The sequence below is a fragment of the Callospermophilus lateralis genome, chromosome 7, assembly GCF_048772815.1.
Source record: "Callospermophilus lateralis isolate mCalLat2 chromosome 7, mCalLat2.hap1, whole genome shotgun sequence".
Lineage (NCBI taxonomy): Eukaryota > Metazoa > Chordata > Mammalia > Rodentia > Sciuridae > Callospermophilus > Callospermophilus lateralis.
Window position 1 is genome coordinate 30,339,758 of NC_135311.1, and position 16,684 is coordinate 30,356,441.

Below are 16,684 nucleotides of genomic sequence, written 5' to 3' on the forward strand. Positions count from 1 at the left end.
TGTGATTTTACATATTCTATCCTTTCATCAAACATATAAGGTCTGTTGCTGCATTGAAAGTTGCCTGAACTAAGGTTCAGAGATGTTCTTTCCAGCTCACATAAACAAGAAATGTCAAAGTCAGAATTTTAGCAGAATTGAGATTTGTCTGCATGATTCTGAAGTCTGATCTCTTAATCTTCCTGCTACATCTCTCTCTCTCTATTCAAAAAGAACAAAAAGACAAAAGTTAAATTGAAATTCAAAGTTCACAGTATCCACTAGTTCAAAAGACTCAATTTGTGAGTACATATTTTGTGGTAGGTAATTTGCATGATGCAAAAATACAGAAGCAAATAGTCTGTGGTCTTGAGAGGTATCAGGGACAGGCTCAGAGAGATGAATACATTTGTAAGCAAATGAGTTATAAAAGAAAAGCTCAGGATAACTTGGAAGCACAGAGTAGAACCACCTGTGCCTCTCTAGGAAGTTTTTTTTTCCCCAGAGGGGGATATAAATTCTGAGCTAAATATTCAATAGTAAATAAGAATAAGCTCAGGGAATTTAGGGGCAGGGGGTAGGAAGGTCTTCCTTGTAAGATTTGAGACAATGAAGGAAAGGAAAGAATCAAAGATATGAGCTGGGGGAGATAACAGACCAAAAAGCCAAAGGCAGTGCTCTAGGATAGTTTTTTTTCCTTGAAAGAATAAATTATTAAAAGATTTCAAGTAGAAAACATGATGGTTTTCTCTCTGTCTCTCTTTCTAGAGTGGTCTGTCTGTTTATGGTGCTATAAATCTGTAAATGGACTTGCTGGTAGAGATAAAACACTAAAATATTCTATCAGAATGACATGATATCCATATAGCTGGTCACTGAAGTAGGTAGGGAGTGGTGAACCCTGAAATATATAGGATTAGTCAAACATTATACCTTCTACTTTTCTATTTTATTTTAATCATTTACATTTCCAGTTTGTTGAATGTCAAAAGACTGGAGAAGGCTCTTGTAATGGTTTGCATATGAGGTCTCTCAAAAGCTCATATAAATGCAGAAATATTCAGAGGTAAAGATATTAGATTGTGAGAGCTGTAACCCAATTTGTCCATCCTTGTTTGAATGGACTGACTGGGTGGTAACTGTAGGCAGATGGGGCATGACTGAAGGATGTGGGTTACATGGACTGAAAGGATTGTTCTTCCTGTGTCCCCCTCCATATCTCTTTGCTTCTTTGCTTCCATGGGGGAGGAACTCCCCTCTCTATGCCCTTGCTATTTGTGATGAAAGATATTAAACAATATTCTATGCCTTAAATAGAACCTGAGAGTTGCTCAAGGGACTGCTGACTTAGGTCAAGCTGTGGATTTGAGAGTTGGAGGAGATGGAGGAGCTAATCAAAGGAAAATAACTGCCATTGTTCATAAATCCTCACCTCTCATCCATTTTGCCCAATTCCTAATTTATTGATGATTTTATGACACAGTTCTGCTTCTTATCCCATTTTACTAGGAGCTATTTTGAATTGACTTTCTATAATTTTCCTACTTATTTTTAATAGTTCTTTCAAATGTGTCTCTTTCTCTTGCCTCTTCTCCTAATTTCCAAAGTACTTGCCATACCCTCATTTTTATCACTTCATACAGAATTTACAATACCTTATCCTAACTTATTAGTTCAAATTCTTTTGTCCCCCAATGGTGTGTGAACAAAATATGAGAAAATGCCATCTTTATCTGTGCTATACTAGGGCCCAGCATGTACTCTGGCAATTATTCTCAGCTTAAGAATTATTTTCAATTAATGAATGAAACACACCATGAAAACACTTTTCATATTTCTCTAAAATACATAACATTTCTTATGAACTCATTTTCGTACTTTTAATGTAATTTAAGTCCCAAATAAAAATCTAGTAATAGCGAATATTTACTGTACCAAGAAGTGTGTTAATCACTTTAAGCACATTACACTTTGAATTCTCACAAGTTTCTAAGTTAATGACAATTTACTGTGTTTTATAGGCTCAAGAGATTAACTGATTTGGCCAATATTTCTCAGCCAAGAAGTGGCAGGGTTAGGATTTGAAAAGAGATACATAAAATGTCAACAGGGAAGGTCTGATTTTCTGATTCTTTCTCAAATCTTACTACTGGGGCTTTGAGCTCTTCTCTGCTGATATTTTTGTGTTAGCTTATCTCTACAGATGGCTACTATCAATAACATCCCATCCCATCCAGAGGTGGAATCTGTTCCTCTACCTCACCGATCTATGCCTATTAAGAGAATACAGCAGAAACAAAGCTGCTGCAGCTTCACTCATTTAGAGGGCTAGTAGCTTCTGCCTTTTATCTCTTGAAAATCTGAATGGCCATGTAAAAACTCAGGCTGCAGAGAGAGGCTACCTGAAGGAGTAGGGGTTATATCAGGTATGTGAGTAAAGTCATCTTGGACAATTGTGCAATGAAGCCCTCTGTAGACCTCAGCTTCAACCTCTGTGGGTCTAAAATAGCATAAATTGCCAGAGGAGAAAACCCAGCTTATTAGAGTCATCCCATAGAATTCTAAGAGAGAATATTATTGCAAACCTTTAAATTCTGGGAGTAATGTTCATTGCCATAAATAGCCATATTTTCTCAAATCTGTGTTTAATTTGAAATTACAAATCATAATGTCCCTGGCTTATTTTTATCTGGTTAAAATGGGCTAATATCCTGCAACTATCATGATACTTATACCATTTTTTGTCCATTTTTAAATATAAAGCCCAATGGCAAAATAAACTTTTGTAATGCATTGAATTTCTCCTGATGACCCAGCAAGAAAGTCAGTTTAGGATCTGAGTGGGGAGATGTGCATCCCTTGAACTATATTTCTTTTAGTAGAAAAGTTGCAGTGTCACCATTACTAATGCCAGTTACAACACTGATGTGAATTAGTATTACTTAGTGCTGACTCAGGACTCATGCCTATTCTCCAGAAGCAAGGACTGCCTACCACTGTGTTTATCCATAAAGTTTTGTCTTAATTTACAATTTCAGTGATCATCATGTGTTTATTTTTCCTGGTTTATTTAGAATTATCTAGTAAATACTAGCTTGACCTTGGATATGTGTGACATTTGCCCAATCTGCATTTCCTGTCAGTGGAGGTCTGGCTTCTTTTTGTATTTATATGTATTGCTAATTTCTCTTCAACTATGAAATGTCACTTATTAAAGGTTACTTTGCTTTTCAAGAAAGCTCTGTAAAATTTTCTTTTAAAGTGAAGAAAAATACTAAATGGGTTTTTATTGGCTCAAACTTTATGAAATTGCCGATATTTGACCATTTTTTAGCCTACAAAAATGGGTATTCATAATGCTATATTTAAAGTACAGTTTTGTTCAAACCTGACAGGACTTATCTCATGAGATTAAGTCAGGTGGAAGAGGTTATATACATATTTTTCACTGGACACAAGAGAAGAGCAGATGCTAAGTGACTCACATATTGTCTCATAGCTAGAAAATAACAGAAATTTGGATTCAGGACAGCTAATAGAGTCTACTAATTTACACTTTGTCCTCTACATTAATGAAGTATTATTATTTGCTTATAAACATAAGCTTGTCTTCAGCTGTTACAAGTTTTTGACCATATTTAATATTTCAAGGTCTCTAATGTAAATTAATTTGTTACCTCTGAAAGTAGGTTATATATAGAGAAGGTAGCAACACAGTGTGGGAATATCAGGAGCTGTTTTGTCAGTTATTGAACATTTCCTATAATTTTTCTACTCATATACATCTACAATGATGATTGTTCACAAAGTTGGAGTTTTCAGTATGAAAATTTTCCAGAAAGTAAAAAGGATAGAAATGCAAAACAGGCAAGATTGAAGAGAGGGGGTCAATTTCTGTCAGTTCTTTTTTTTTTTTTTTCCATTAATTTCCCCAATAAATTTTATTTTTATTTTTATTTTTTTTAATTAATTTTTATTGTAGGTTGTTCAAAACATTACATAGTTCTTGATATATCATATTTCACACTTTGATTCAAGTGGGATATGAACTCCCATTTTTACCCCATATACAGATTGCAGAATCACTTCAGTTGCACAACCATTGATTTACATATTGCCATTCTGGAGTCTGTTGTATTCTGCTGCCTTTCCCATCCTCCACTATCCCCCCTCCCCCCTCCCCTCCCCTCTTCTCTCTCTACCCCCTCTACTGTAATTCATTTCTCCCCCTTATATTTTCCCTCCTTTCCCCTCACTTCCTCTTGTATGTAATTTTGTATATCCCTGAGGGCATACTTCCATTTACATTCAATTTCCCTTCTCTCTCCCTTTCCCTCCCACCTCTCATCCCTGTTTAATGTTAATCTTCTTCTCATGCTCTTCTTCCCTACTCTGTTCTTAGTAACTCTCCTTATATCAAAGAAGACATTTGGCATTTGTTTTTAAGGGATTGGCTAGCTTCACTTAGCATAATCTGCTCTAATGCCATCCATTTCCCTCCAAATTCTATGATTTTGTCATTTCTTAATGCAGAGTAATACTCCATTGTGTATAAATGCCACATTTTTTTTATCCATTCGTCTATTGAAGGGCATCTAGGTTGGTTCCACAGTCTTGCTATTGTGAATTATGCTGCTATGAACATGGATGTAGCAGTGTCCCTATAGTGTGCTCTTTTTAGGTCTTTAGGGAATAGACCGAGTAGTGGAATAGCTGGATCAAATGGTGGTTCCATTCCGAGCTTTCCAAGAAATCTCCATACTGCTTTCCAAATTGGCCGCACCAATTTGCAGTCCCACCAGCAATGTACAAGAGTACCCTTTTCCCCACATCCTCGCCAGCACTTGTTGCTGTTTGACTTCCTAATGGCTGCCAATCTTACTGGAGTGAGATGGTATCTTAGGGTGGTTTTGATTTGCATTTCTCTGACTGCTAGAGATGGTGAGCATTTTTTCATATACTTGTTGATTGATTGTATGTCCTCCTCTGAGAAATTTCTGTTCAGGTCCTTGGCCCATTTGTTGATTGGGTTATTCGTTATCTCATTGTCTAATTTTTTTAGTTCTTTGTATATTCTGGATATTAGGGCTCTGTCTGAAGTGTGAGGAGTAAAGATTTGTTCCCAGGACATAGGCTCCCTATTTACCTCTCTTATTGTTTCTTTTGCTGAGAAAAAACTTTTTAGTTTTAGTAAGTCCCATTTGTTGATTCTAGTTATTAACTGTTGTGCTATGGGTGTCCTATTGAGGAATTTGGAGCCCGACCCCACAGTATGTAGATCATAGCCAACTTTTTCTTCTATCAGACGCCATGTCTCTGATTTGATATCAAGTTCCTTGATCCACTTTGAGTTAACTTTTGTGCATGGCGAGAGAAAGGGATTCAGTTTCATTTTGTTGCATATGGATTTCCAGTTTTCCCAACACCATTTGTTGAAGATGCTATCCTTCTTCCATTTCATGCTTTTAGCCCCTTTATCAAATATAAGATAGTTGTAGTTTTGTGGATTGGTTTCTGTGTCCTCTATTCTGTACCATTGGTCCACCTGCCTGTTTTGGTACCAGTACCATGCTGTTTTTGTTACTATTGCTCTGTAGTATAGTTTGAAGTCTGGTATAGCTATACCGCCTGATTCACATTTCCTGCTTAGAATTGTTTTTGCTATTCTGGGTCTTTTATTTTTCCATATGAATTTCATGATTGCTTTCTCTATTTCTACAAGAAATGCCGTTGGGATTTTGATTGGCATTGCATTAAACCTATAGAGAACTTTTGGTAATATCGCCATTTTGATGATGTTACTTCTACCTATCCATGAACAGGGTATATTTTTCCATCTTCTAAGATCTTCTTCTATTTCTCTCTTTATGGTTCTGTAGTTTTCATTGTATAAGTCTTTCACCTCTTTTGTTAGGTTGATTCCCAAGTATTTTATTTTCTTTGAGGATATTGTGAATGGGGTGGTTGTCCTCATTTCCATTTCAGAGGATTTGTTGCTGATATACAGGAATGCCTTTGATTTATGCGTGTTGATTTTATAGCCTGCCACTTTGCTGAATTCATTTATTAGCTCTAATAGTTTCTTTGTAGACCCTTTTGGGTCTGCTAGGTATAGAATCATGTCATCTGCAAATAGTGATAATTTGAGTTCTTCTTTTCCTATTTTTATGCCTTTAATTTCTTTCGTCTGTCTAATTGCTCTGGCCAGTGATTCGAGAACTATGTTGAACAGAAGTGGTGAGAGAGGGCATCCCTGTCTTGTTCCAGATTTTAGAGGGAATGCCTTCAGTTTTTCTCCATTCAGAATGATGCTAGCCTGAGGCTTAGCATAGATTGCTTTTACAATGTTGAGGTATGTTCCTGTTATCCCTAGTTTTTCTAGAGTTTTGAACATAAAGGGATGCTGTACTTTGTCGAATGCTTTTTCCGCATCTATCGAGATGACCATATGGTTCTTATTTTTAAGCCTGTTGATGTGGTGAATAACATTTATTGATTTCCGTATATTGAACCAACCTTGCATCCCAGGGATAAATCCTACCTGATCATGGTGCACAATTTTTTTGATATGTTTTTGTATCCGGTTCGCCAGAAGTTTATTGAGGATTTTTGCATCTAGGTTCATTAGAGATATTGGTCTGTAGTTTTCTTTCTTTGAAGTGTCTTTGTCTGGTTTAGGAATCAGGGTGATGTTGGCCTCATAGAATGAATTTGGAAGTTCTCCCTCTTTTTCTATTTCCTGAAATAGCTTGAAAAGTATTGGTGTTAATTCCTCTTTAAAGGTTTTGAAAAACTCTGCTGTATACCCATCCGGTCCTGGGTTTTTCTTAGTTGGTAGTCTTTTGATGGTATCTTCTATTTCCTCAATTGATATTGGTCTGTTTAGGTTGTCAATATCCTCCTGACTCAATCTGGGCAAATCATATGACTTAAGAAATTTATCGATGCCTTCACTATCTTCTATTTTATTGGAGTATAAGGATTCAAAATAATTTCTGATAATCTTCTGTATTTCTGAAGTGTCTGTTGTGATATTGCCTTTTTCATCCCGTATGCTGGTAATTTGAGTTCTCTCTCTTCTTCTCTTTGTTAGCGTGGCTAAGGGTCTGTCGATTTTATTTATTTTTTCAAAGAACCAACTTTTAGTTTTGTCAATTTTTTCAATTGTTTCTTTCGTTTCGATTTCATTAATTTCAGCTCTGATTTTAATTATTTCTTGTCTTCTACTTCTTTTGCTGTTGTTTTGCTCTTCTTTTTCTAGGATTTTGAGTTGAAGTATTAGATCATTTATTTGTTGGTTTTTTCTTTTTTTAAGGAATGAACTCCAAGCAATAAATTTTCCTCTTAGAACTGCTTTCAATGTGTCCCATAGATTCCGATATGTTGTGTCTGTGTTTTCATTTATCTCTAAGAATTTTTTAATTTCCTCCTTGATGTCTTCTATAACCCATTGATCATTCAGTAACCTATTGTTCATTCTCCAAGTGATGCATGATTTTTCCTTACTTCTTTTATCGTTGATTTTCAATTTCATTCCATTATGATCAGATAATATGCATGGTATTATCTCTACTCCTTTATATTATCTAAGAGTTGCCCTGTGACATAATATATGATCTATTTTTGAGAAGGATCCATGTGCTGCTGAGAAAAAAGTGTAACTGCTTGATGTTGGGTGGTATATTCTATATATGTCAATTAAGTCTAGGTTATTAATTGTGTTATTGAGCTCTATAGTTTCCTTATTCAACTTTTGTTTGGAAGATCTGTCCAGTGGTGAGAGAGTTGTGTTGAAGTCTCCCATGATTATTGTATGGTGGTCTATTAGACTCTTGAACTTGAGAAGAGTTTGTTTGATGAACATAGCTGCACCATTGTTTGGGGCATATATATTTATGATTGTTATGTCTTGTTGGTGTATGGTTCCCTTGAGAAGTATGTAGTGTCCCTCTTCATCCCTTTTGATTAACTTTGGCTTGAAATCTATTTTATTTGAAATGAGTATGGACACTCCTGCTTGTTTCCGAAGTCCATATGAGTGATATGATTTTTCCCAACCTTTCACCTTCAGTCTATGTATGTCTTTTCCTATCAAATGCGTCTCCTGAAGGCAGCATATTGTTGGGTCTTGTTTAGTGATCCATTCTGCTAGCCTGTGTCTCTTAATTGGTGAGTTTAAGCCATTAACATTTAGAGTTATTATTGAGATATGGGTTGTTCTTCCAGCCATATTTGTTTATTTATGTTACTAAACATGGTTTGTTTTCCTCTTTGATTATTCCCCCCCACCTTTACTGTACTACCTCCCGCTGTTGGTTTTCATTGATATTTTCCATTTCCTCTTCCTGTAATATTTTGCCGAGGATGTTTTGAAGAGCTGGTTTTCTAGCTGCAAATTCTTTTAACTTTTGTTTATCATGGAAGGTTTTAATTTCATCTTCCATCCTGAAGCTTAATTTCGCGGGATACACAATTCTTGGTTGGAACCCCTTTTCTTTCAGTGTTTGAAATATGTTATTCCAGGATCTTCTAGCTTTCAGAGTCTGTGTTGAAAGATCAGCTGTTATCCTGATTGGTTTACCCCTAAATGTAATCTGCTTCCTTTCTCTTGTAGCTTTTAAAATTCTCTCCTTATTCTGTATGTTGGGCATCTTCATTATAATGTGTCTAGGTGTGGATCTCTTATGATTTTGCACATTCGGCATCCTGTAGGCTTCTAGGATTTGGGATTCTGTCTCATTCTTCAAGTCTGGGAAGTTTTCTCGTATTATTTCGTTGAATAGATTGCTCATTCCTTTGGTTTGGACCTCAATACCTTCCTGTATCCCCATGACCCTTAAGTTGGGTCTCTTTATGTTATCCCATATTTCTTGAATGTTCTGCTCATGGTTTCTTAACAGCTTTGCTGAGCTGTCTATGTTCTTCTCCAGTTGAAATACTTTGTCTTCATTGTCTGATGTTCTATCTTCTAAGTGTTCTACTCTGCTGGTAGTATTCTCAATTGAGTTTTTAATTTGGTTTATTGTTTCCTGCATTTCCAGGATTTCTGTTTGTTTGTTTTTTATAACCTCTATCTCCCTGTATAATTGATCTTTTGCTTCTTGGATTTGTTTATGTAATTTATTGTCGAAGTGGTCGAAGTGGTCTTTCATTGTCTGATTTTGCTGTCTAATGTCTTCCTTGAGACTCCAGATCATCTGAAGCATGTATATCCTGAATTCTTTATCTGAAATTCCATCTGCTGCAGATATTACCTCTTCTAAAGTTGAGTTGACCTGCATTGCTTGTGGTCCTTTCTTTCCTTGTCTTTTCATACTGATCGCATTTCTTTCTGCTTGGTGAAACTGTTGTGTTATTGATTTTTCCCCCTATATATTTATATTGCTCTTGTATAGCTGCAAAGTCTCCCTCGCTGGCTTTGGCGGTGGCTCTGCCCCTCCTCCAATTGAGGCAATGTGCCTTCCACGCCAGGAGGCCGCTGTACCTGTACTTTCGATGGGCCTGTTCTTTCGGTGGTCACAGGTCCGCCTACCTTGCAGGCGTGAGCAGTGGCTTTGCCCCTCCGCTGGCCACTAGGCCTGTTCTGTCTGTCGGTTGCAGATCTGTCTACCTAAAAGGCGCTGGTGGCGGCTCTGCCCCTCCCCCGACCGGGGCGATGTATCTGGCGGGCCACTGGGCCTGTTTTGTCGGTGGTCACGGTTCCGCCTACCTTGCACACGCGTGGAGCAGCTGTTTCATTAGTGCCTGGGCACACTCTCCTTGTTTGCCTCCCTCAGGCCCTAAGTTTGTAGAGCTTGGGGCTGAGAACCCCCAGCAAATTTGCTTACCTTCTGGTAGCCACGCCCCCGTATCCGGTGCAAGAGACCTCAGTTGTCAGCACTGGTGGGAGCTGTAGCTGGGAGACCCGCACTGCGCGGCTCCCGCCGGCTCCTGCGTCAGCGCCGCCTCAGCTCCCGCCGGTTCCCGTGCCGCTGCCGCGGTTCCCACCAGCTCCGGCCGGCTCCCTCGCCGCTCCTGCTAATTTAGAGTCCGCTGGGAAGGAATCTCTTTGGCCGATCTTTGGTGACTTCCCCTCTCTGCTATGGCGGGCCCCTGGCTTCTTGCAGGAGTGACCGAAGGGAGAGGTGGAACTGGCTTGTCTCTGGTCTGACACAATCTCTGGTTTTAGATCCCAGTTCGCTAATTCATAGAGGCTTGGTTAGATTTCCTTCCCATCCTCTCAAGGGGGGGAGCCCTTTCCTGGGTGGGCAGGGCCGTTAGCAGAGCCGGAAGGGCACGTGCCTTCTGTCGGGCCAGGCGGGGACCCTTCTGGCTGCGCTGGGCCGCCGGGGGTGCCCACAGAGCCAGGCAGATGGCGCCCGCGTGGCTAAGAGCCGGGCGGGGTAACCCTTCGCAGAGCGGGCGGGCCGCCAGGAGTGCCGGGATGGTGGGAGCTGTCTGCCGGCCGGGCAGGGACCCTTCTCGACGAGCAGGGCCGCTGGGGCGCTTGTAAAGCCGGGCGGCTGCAGCCTCGTGTCTAAGAACCAGGCGGGCGGGGTGGCTGTTTGCAGAGCAAGAGCGGAATGGCGGGAGCTGTCTGCCGGCAGGGCGGGGACCCTTCTCGCCGAGCAGGGCCGCCGGGGGCGCTTGCAAAGCCAGGTGGCTGCAGCCACGTGGCTAAGACCCAGGCGGGCGGGGTGGCTGTTTGCAGGGCGAGAGCGGGGCCGCCAAGGTAGCCGGGATGGTGGAAACTGTCTGTCGGCCAGGCAGGGACCCTTCTCGACGAGCAGGGCCGCCGGGGGCGCTTGTAAAGCCGGGCGGCTGCAGCCTCGTGGCTAAGAACCAGGCGGGCGGGGTGGCTGTTTGCAGAGCAAGAGCAGGATGGCTGGAGCTGTCTGCCGGCATGGCGGGGACCCTTCTCGCCGCGGGCCGCCGGGGGCGCTTGTAAAGCCGGGTGGTTGCAGCCGCGTGGCTAAGACCCAGGCGGGCGGGGTGGCTGTTTGCAGGGCAAGAGCGGGACCGCCAGGGTAGCCGGGATGGCGGAAGCTGTCTGTCGGCCGGGCAGGGACCCTTCTCGCCGAGCAGGGTCGCCGGGGGCGCTTGTAAAGCCGGGCGGCTGCAGCCTCGTGGCTAAGAACCAGGCGGGCGGGGTGGCTGTTTGCAGAGCAAGAGCGGAATGGCGGGAGCTGTCTGCCGGCAGGGCGGGGACCCTTCTCGCCGAGCAGGGCCGCCGGGGGTGCTTGCAAAGCCAGGTGGCTTTAGCCACGTTGCTAAGACCCAGGCGGGCGGGGTGGCTGTTTGCAGGGCAAGAGCGGGACCGCCAGGGTAGCCGGGATGGCGGAAGCTGTCTGTCGGCCGGGCAGGGACCCTTCTCACCGAGCAGGGTCGCCGGGGGCGCTTGTAAAGCCGGGCGGCTGCAGCCTCGTGTCTAAGAACCAGGCGGGCGGGGTGGCTGTTTGCAGAACAAGAGTGGACTGGCGGGAGCTGTCTGCCGGCCGGGCGGGGACCCTTCTCACCGAGCAGGGCCGCCGGGGGCCGCTTGTAAAGCCGGGTGACTGCAGCCGCGTGGCTAAGAACCAGCCGGGTGGGGTGGCTGTTCGCCGAGCGAAAGCAGGGCCGCCAGGGTAGCCGGGATGGCGGGAGCTGTCTGCTGGCTGGGCGGGGACCCTTCTGCCGCGCTGCTCTGGGCCGCCTGCCACTTGCAGAAGCGGCGGGTGGCCGCGGGATTGGACTCTGAGCCCGCGCTGCCGGTCAAGTTTCACTTGTCTGGGGCAAACTGTCACGTCTAATAAACTTACTAATTCTCGGCAGGTCTCCTTTCAACGGAATTTTGCTAGAAGATCCTCAGTAGGTAGAATGTAGCTGTTTTAATTGGTGTTTCTGATCCCGTTAATGTGGAGATATTGAAAGTGCAGCTTCCTCGCCGGCCGCCATGTTCTCTGTCAGTTCTTAATTAAAATGAGATGGAAGAAATCCAACACAAGTTTAGAGAGCAAGATTTGCAGTATATAGGGAGGATGTTTTCAATCTAACCTTCACACTGTGTCTGAGTTGTTGTGGCTTCTCAACCTGTAGTGGCAAGATATCTCCATGATGTCAAAAAGAGTCAAAGAAAAACCTGCCAGATCAGTTCAAAGGCCAAACGTGGTTCTGTGATTGCCACTGAATAATTCTCTAGAGAATCTGCTGAAGAAAGGTTCCTGAGAAAACTGCAATAGGACTGTGCATTATTATTCATTTTAAGAAACATGATGACCATGACAGAGGAAAAAATGTAGTCAGGAAAAACACTTAGTGGAACAATAACAATTGCTGAAATTAATAGTGCTCTTTTAATCTGAATATTTACTTTTTGGCCACAGTTTGGCTTCCAAATATAATAACTCAGTTCAGGATCTATGTGGTCCAAGATGTTGTAGATTTATCATATTGCCTGCTAAATGTTTATTGCATCTTTGTTTTTAATGGCTGCTTTATTCTACTCATGTGTGTTCATTCTGTTTCAATTACTGTCCTTATCAAAGATTAACTCCTTACTTGAATCTTATTCTCCCTCTAAAAGTCATATCCACAAGTACCATTTACAAAACTTATCAGAGAATAATACTTGATTTTTTGGTATAGTACCTTGCTTAGGAATATTTAATAATGAAAACTCTTAACATTTGTTTAATCAATAAACTTATTTGGGAGTTTGTTTCTTTGTAAATGTTTAGTAATGAAAGTAGAGGCAGCTCTTACTGGTCATATCTTTTGCATTACTAAAGAAGTCATTTGATAGCAAATTAGCAGAGCCTTTATTCCATTATCTTTAATGGGAGAAATGAGGTGTTCCAAATGTTATGAAAACATTCTTAAATATAAAAATAACCACCCACAAATGATCTCTTGATAACATAAAGCATTCAAAATAAAAATGACCTAATTATTTCTTAAAAAATGAAATCATTGATATATTCTACACAGTGTACAATATTACTATGAATTTTCTTTTCTACAACATGGAGTTCATGCTCCGATGAAAAGAAATGATGAAATGACATCCTAAATATGAAAAGAATCTAGCTAAATTGAAACTTGTTGGTAATGCCCTCAGGTATTGACACAAGTAAGCAGCATATATGACAGCAAAACCTCTAACTAAAAGGCAGAGAAGACCATAGTAACAAAATACAATAGATTCAAACACCTTCAAGTCATAATCACATCAAGAGAACAGCAGAGATAGAACTGTGAAATGGTCAAAGTTCTCTTATAAGAGAACAAGTGTTCAATATAGATGTCTTTTCTGATATGTGCATGCAGCTTTATTTAGGGACCTTATATATTAGCAGTGATTTCTGGTAAAATTTTTGCAAGTAATTATAGCAAATGAATAGTGAGATAGAAATGGAATAGAAAGATCTAAGTGTACATATCTCAAAAGATTTTTGAGAATTAAATGTGATATTCTCTGTAGAGAACCTGACTTTATTAATTATTGTATAATAGTGAATATTATTGTTTAAAAGAAGTAAAAAGATAGATGTAATTGTCACTGAATTCATAATGAATTAATGACATGCGTGTTTTTGCTTGTGAATTTTCTCTGCTTCTCCTACTCATCAAATATTTTTTCTCATCCAATAATCTCACAATTTTTCAATTTGGGGAAAATGAATAGAAGAGAAGACCTGCAAGCCATGACACCTATTACCCGTGAGTAAGCAATTGCTATCTGTAGCACCAATGAAAACTATTATTCTTTCCAGTTACTCCTAATAAGGCTCTTGCTTCATGTCAATCTGTTTGGTATTCAAAATAATTCTCCAAAAGTGCTTCCAGGGGACTGAAAACTGGTTAGGCTGTACTTACCTTATTTAAAAGATTTGAAAAGTAATGATATCACATTCTATATACCCCGAATCCTTCTGAATTGTTTAAAATGTCTGTTCTAAAATATCTTAGCAAATATAGTACTGTTCTTGTGGAAATGTATGTCTAATTTGAAATTAAATAACTATGATTTCTGTATCATGGATCAGCAATATGACCTTCAAGCTGTTCCTGGTTGCATAGAGTCTTGTATCACTATTGTACTACAACTGCATTTATAGCTTAATTGATATTGGCCAAACATTTCAAAAAAGCAGGCATGAGAGTCTCCTGTGCTACTTTATAGTATAATGCTGTTTTCCTTTCAGCCAATATTATCTACAAGTAAACTACAAGCAAACAAATGTTACATTTTTTGTTTCAATAGTTTACTGGCTTATTTCTTTTTGAATGGAAACCCTGCAGGAGTCTGAATAAAGGACATCTCATTGGCCCAAAATATTAACCAGAAAATGTAGATGAGTTATTCTCATTTTTTACATTGCCAAAAATTTAAAAAACACTTTAGTGACATAGTTGCATTAAATTAAAGCCAGAATTTGCATTCATATTACCATTTCAGTTTTATAAACACGTTCTTAAATTTTAGTTTGTTTGTTAATACATAAATTATATATTACATATTATATAATATTAGATATTATAACTTACAGGTTAAACAGCACTTGCCATTTGTCAAGGTCTTAATTAAAAAAAAAAACAAAAACAGGTTGATTGCAATTTGGAAGTGTAGGAAAGAGACAACCACTTAGATGTTAAAATGTTAAAAAACAGGAGCTGGGGCTTTAGTTCCATGGAAGAGCGCTTGCCTTGCACATGTGAGGCAATAGGTTAAATCCTGAGCACCACATAATAATAAATAAATAAGAATATTTTGTTCATCTACAACTAAAGAAATATTTTTAAAAATGTTAAAAAAACAGAGAAAAGTAAGGAAATACAATGATTTTCTAAGGAAAAATGCTTTTCATTGGTAGTAAAGTAATTTATACATATATAGTTAAATTGCACCTTTTTTATTTTGAAGAGCTGTGGATCTGACCCAGGGTATAATGAATGCTAAATATGCTTTCTATCACTGAGCTCTACGCTCTACTCTCAGCTTTACCTTTTCAAATGATTTATTTATTCCACAAATATTTACTCAATACTTTCTAGTTTCAAATATTTCAGTAGCACAAATTAACCTAAACAATCACACGAGAAAAGTTACAAAAAAATTTTATAGTTAAAATATTTGGAGACTAGAATCAATTTTCGTTGTTATGCATGGGAAGTTGTGGATTATAAACTGGAAAAGTCTTAATTATTGCAAAGAGAGTAAGGACAGAGATGAAGGACAACAGAAATCTCCATGTAACACTATCTTTAGCTTTATTTAGTAGATACAGAATAAAGCACTAACAATACATAGAAATAGTCTTAAGAATTAAAGATATGAAGAAAATTAGAGCAGAGATCATTAAAATAGAAATAAAGGATGTTCAATAAAGCCAACAGTTTGATATTTTTATGAAAACCTATTATAAGAAACAAACCTCTGTTATAATTGATCAGAAGAGAAAATTAAGAAGACATAAATAAGCATGGTCAATAAAGAGAGCAAAAATATAATTATAAAAAAAGTAAAACAGTCTAAACAATTATATGTGAAGAATTTTGAAAAATTAGAAACAATTAATGCCTAGAAAAATGAGGCTATGACAACTGGCTCATAACAAAATGAAAATAGTAATAGTTCTAAGACTGTTAAAAGCCATTGAAGCAGTTGTTAAGAAGTTATTATTCAAAGGAAATATCAGCCAGGATGATTTTACAAGTTACATCAAATAAGAAAGGGGGAAAAAACTATTTTAATCTCCTTTGTTGTTATTTTTTTAGAAAAATCTCTTGCATAACTGAAACTTCATACTCACTGAATAGCAACTAGCCATTTCCTTTCTCCTTGATCCCCATTTTAATATGTTTTCAGCTGTTACTCATTAATTAAATATGCTTTCTGCTCTTATTTAATGCTCTCTTAATTTGTCTGATGATGTTCCATAAATGCCCTAGGCTTTCTTAATTGTTTTTAAAGTAAAAATATCTATTATTTTCATTGGAAAATTTCATGAGATTTTTCTTCAAGTTTCTTTTCTGCAGTTATGTAAACCATGGGCCAGGATATTGGGGGCATTCTCCATCTTTCTCCTTCCTTCCCCACAGAGAAGCTTTGTGTTGTGTACCTTTCCTGATTTCCCTGAGTTATGCTGGGTACAGATGCTCACCCACTCATTTTCCTACCTCCACCCAACTGTGGTAGTTGCATCAATACTCAAGTTAAGGTGGAAACCAGCCCCATAGGACACTGGGAAAATCTTCCACTCCTCTCACTCCTTTCTGGGGGAGTAGTCCTAGGTATATTCGATACTTACTTTCAATTTTGAAGAGCTTTCTGATCACAGTAACATTTTCACATTTTTTCTCTTTATTTTTGACTGGCCATAGGCTTCTGAACTATGCTGATTCAATCAGTACTTCATCCCCATCTTTGATCAAATTTTCTAGACAATAGGAAAAAAATGGAGAAAAAGTCTTCATCGCTATTCTCTAACTCATTTAATAAAAGCAAAAACAAAAACAAAATCCACATATCCATTTCAATCAGACACATGAAAGCAAAATTATAAAGATAATATTATTAAAGAAAATCCATGAAAAGAAATACCTCCATAATGTTAGGCTCCTTTCATGTCTGAAGGAATAGTTTAACTTTAGGAAACTGATAAGTGTAATTCCAAATGTTCACAAAAAAATCATATTATTATTTCAATTCATTAAGAAAAATTTGATAAAATTCAAACCTAATACA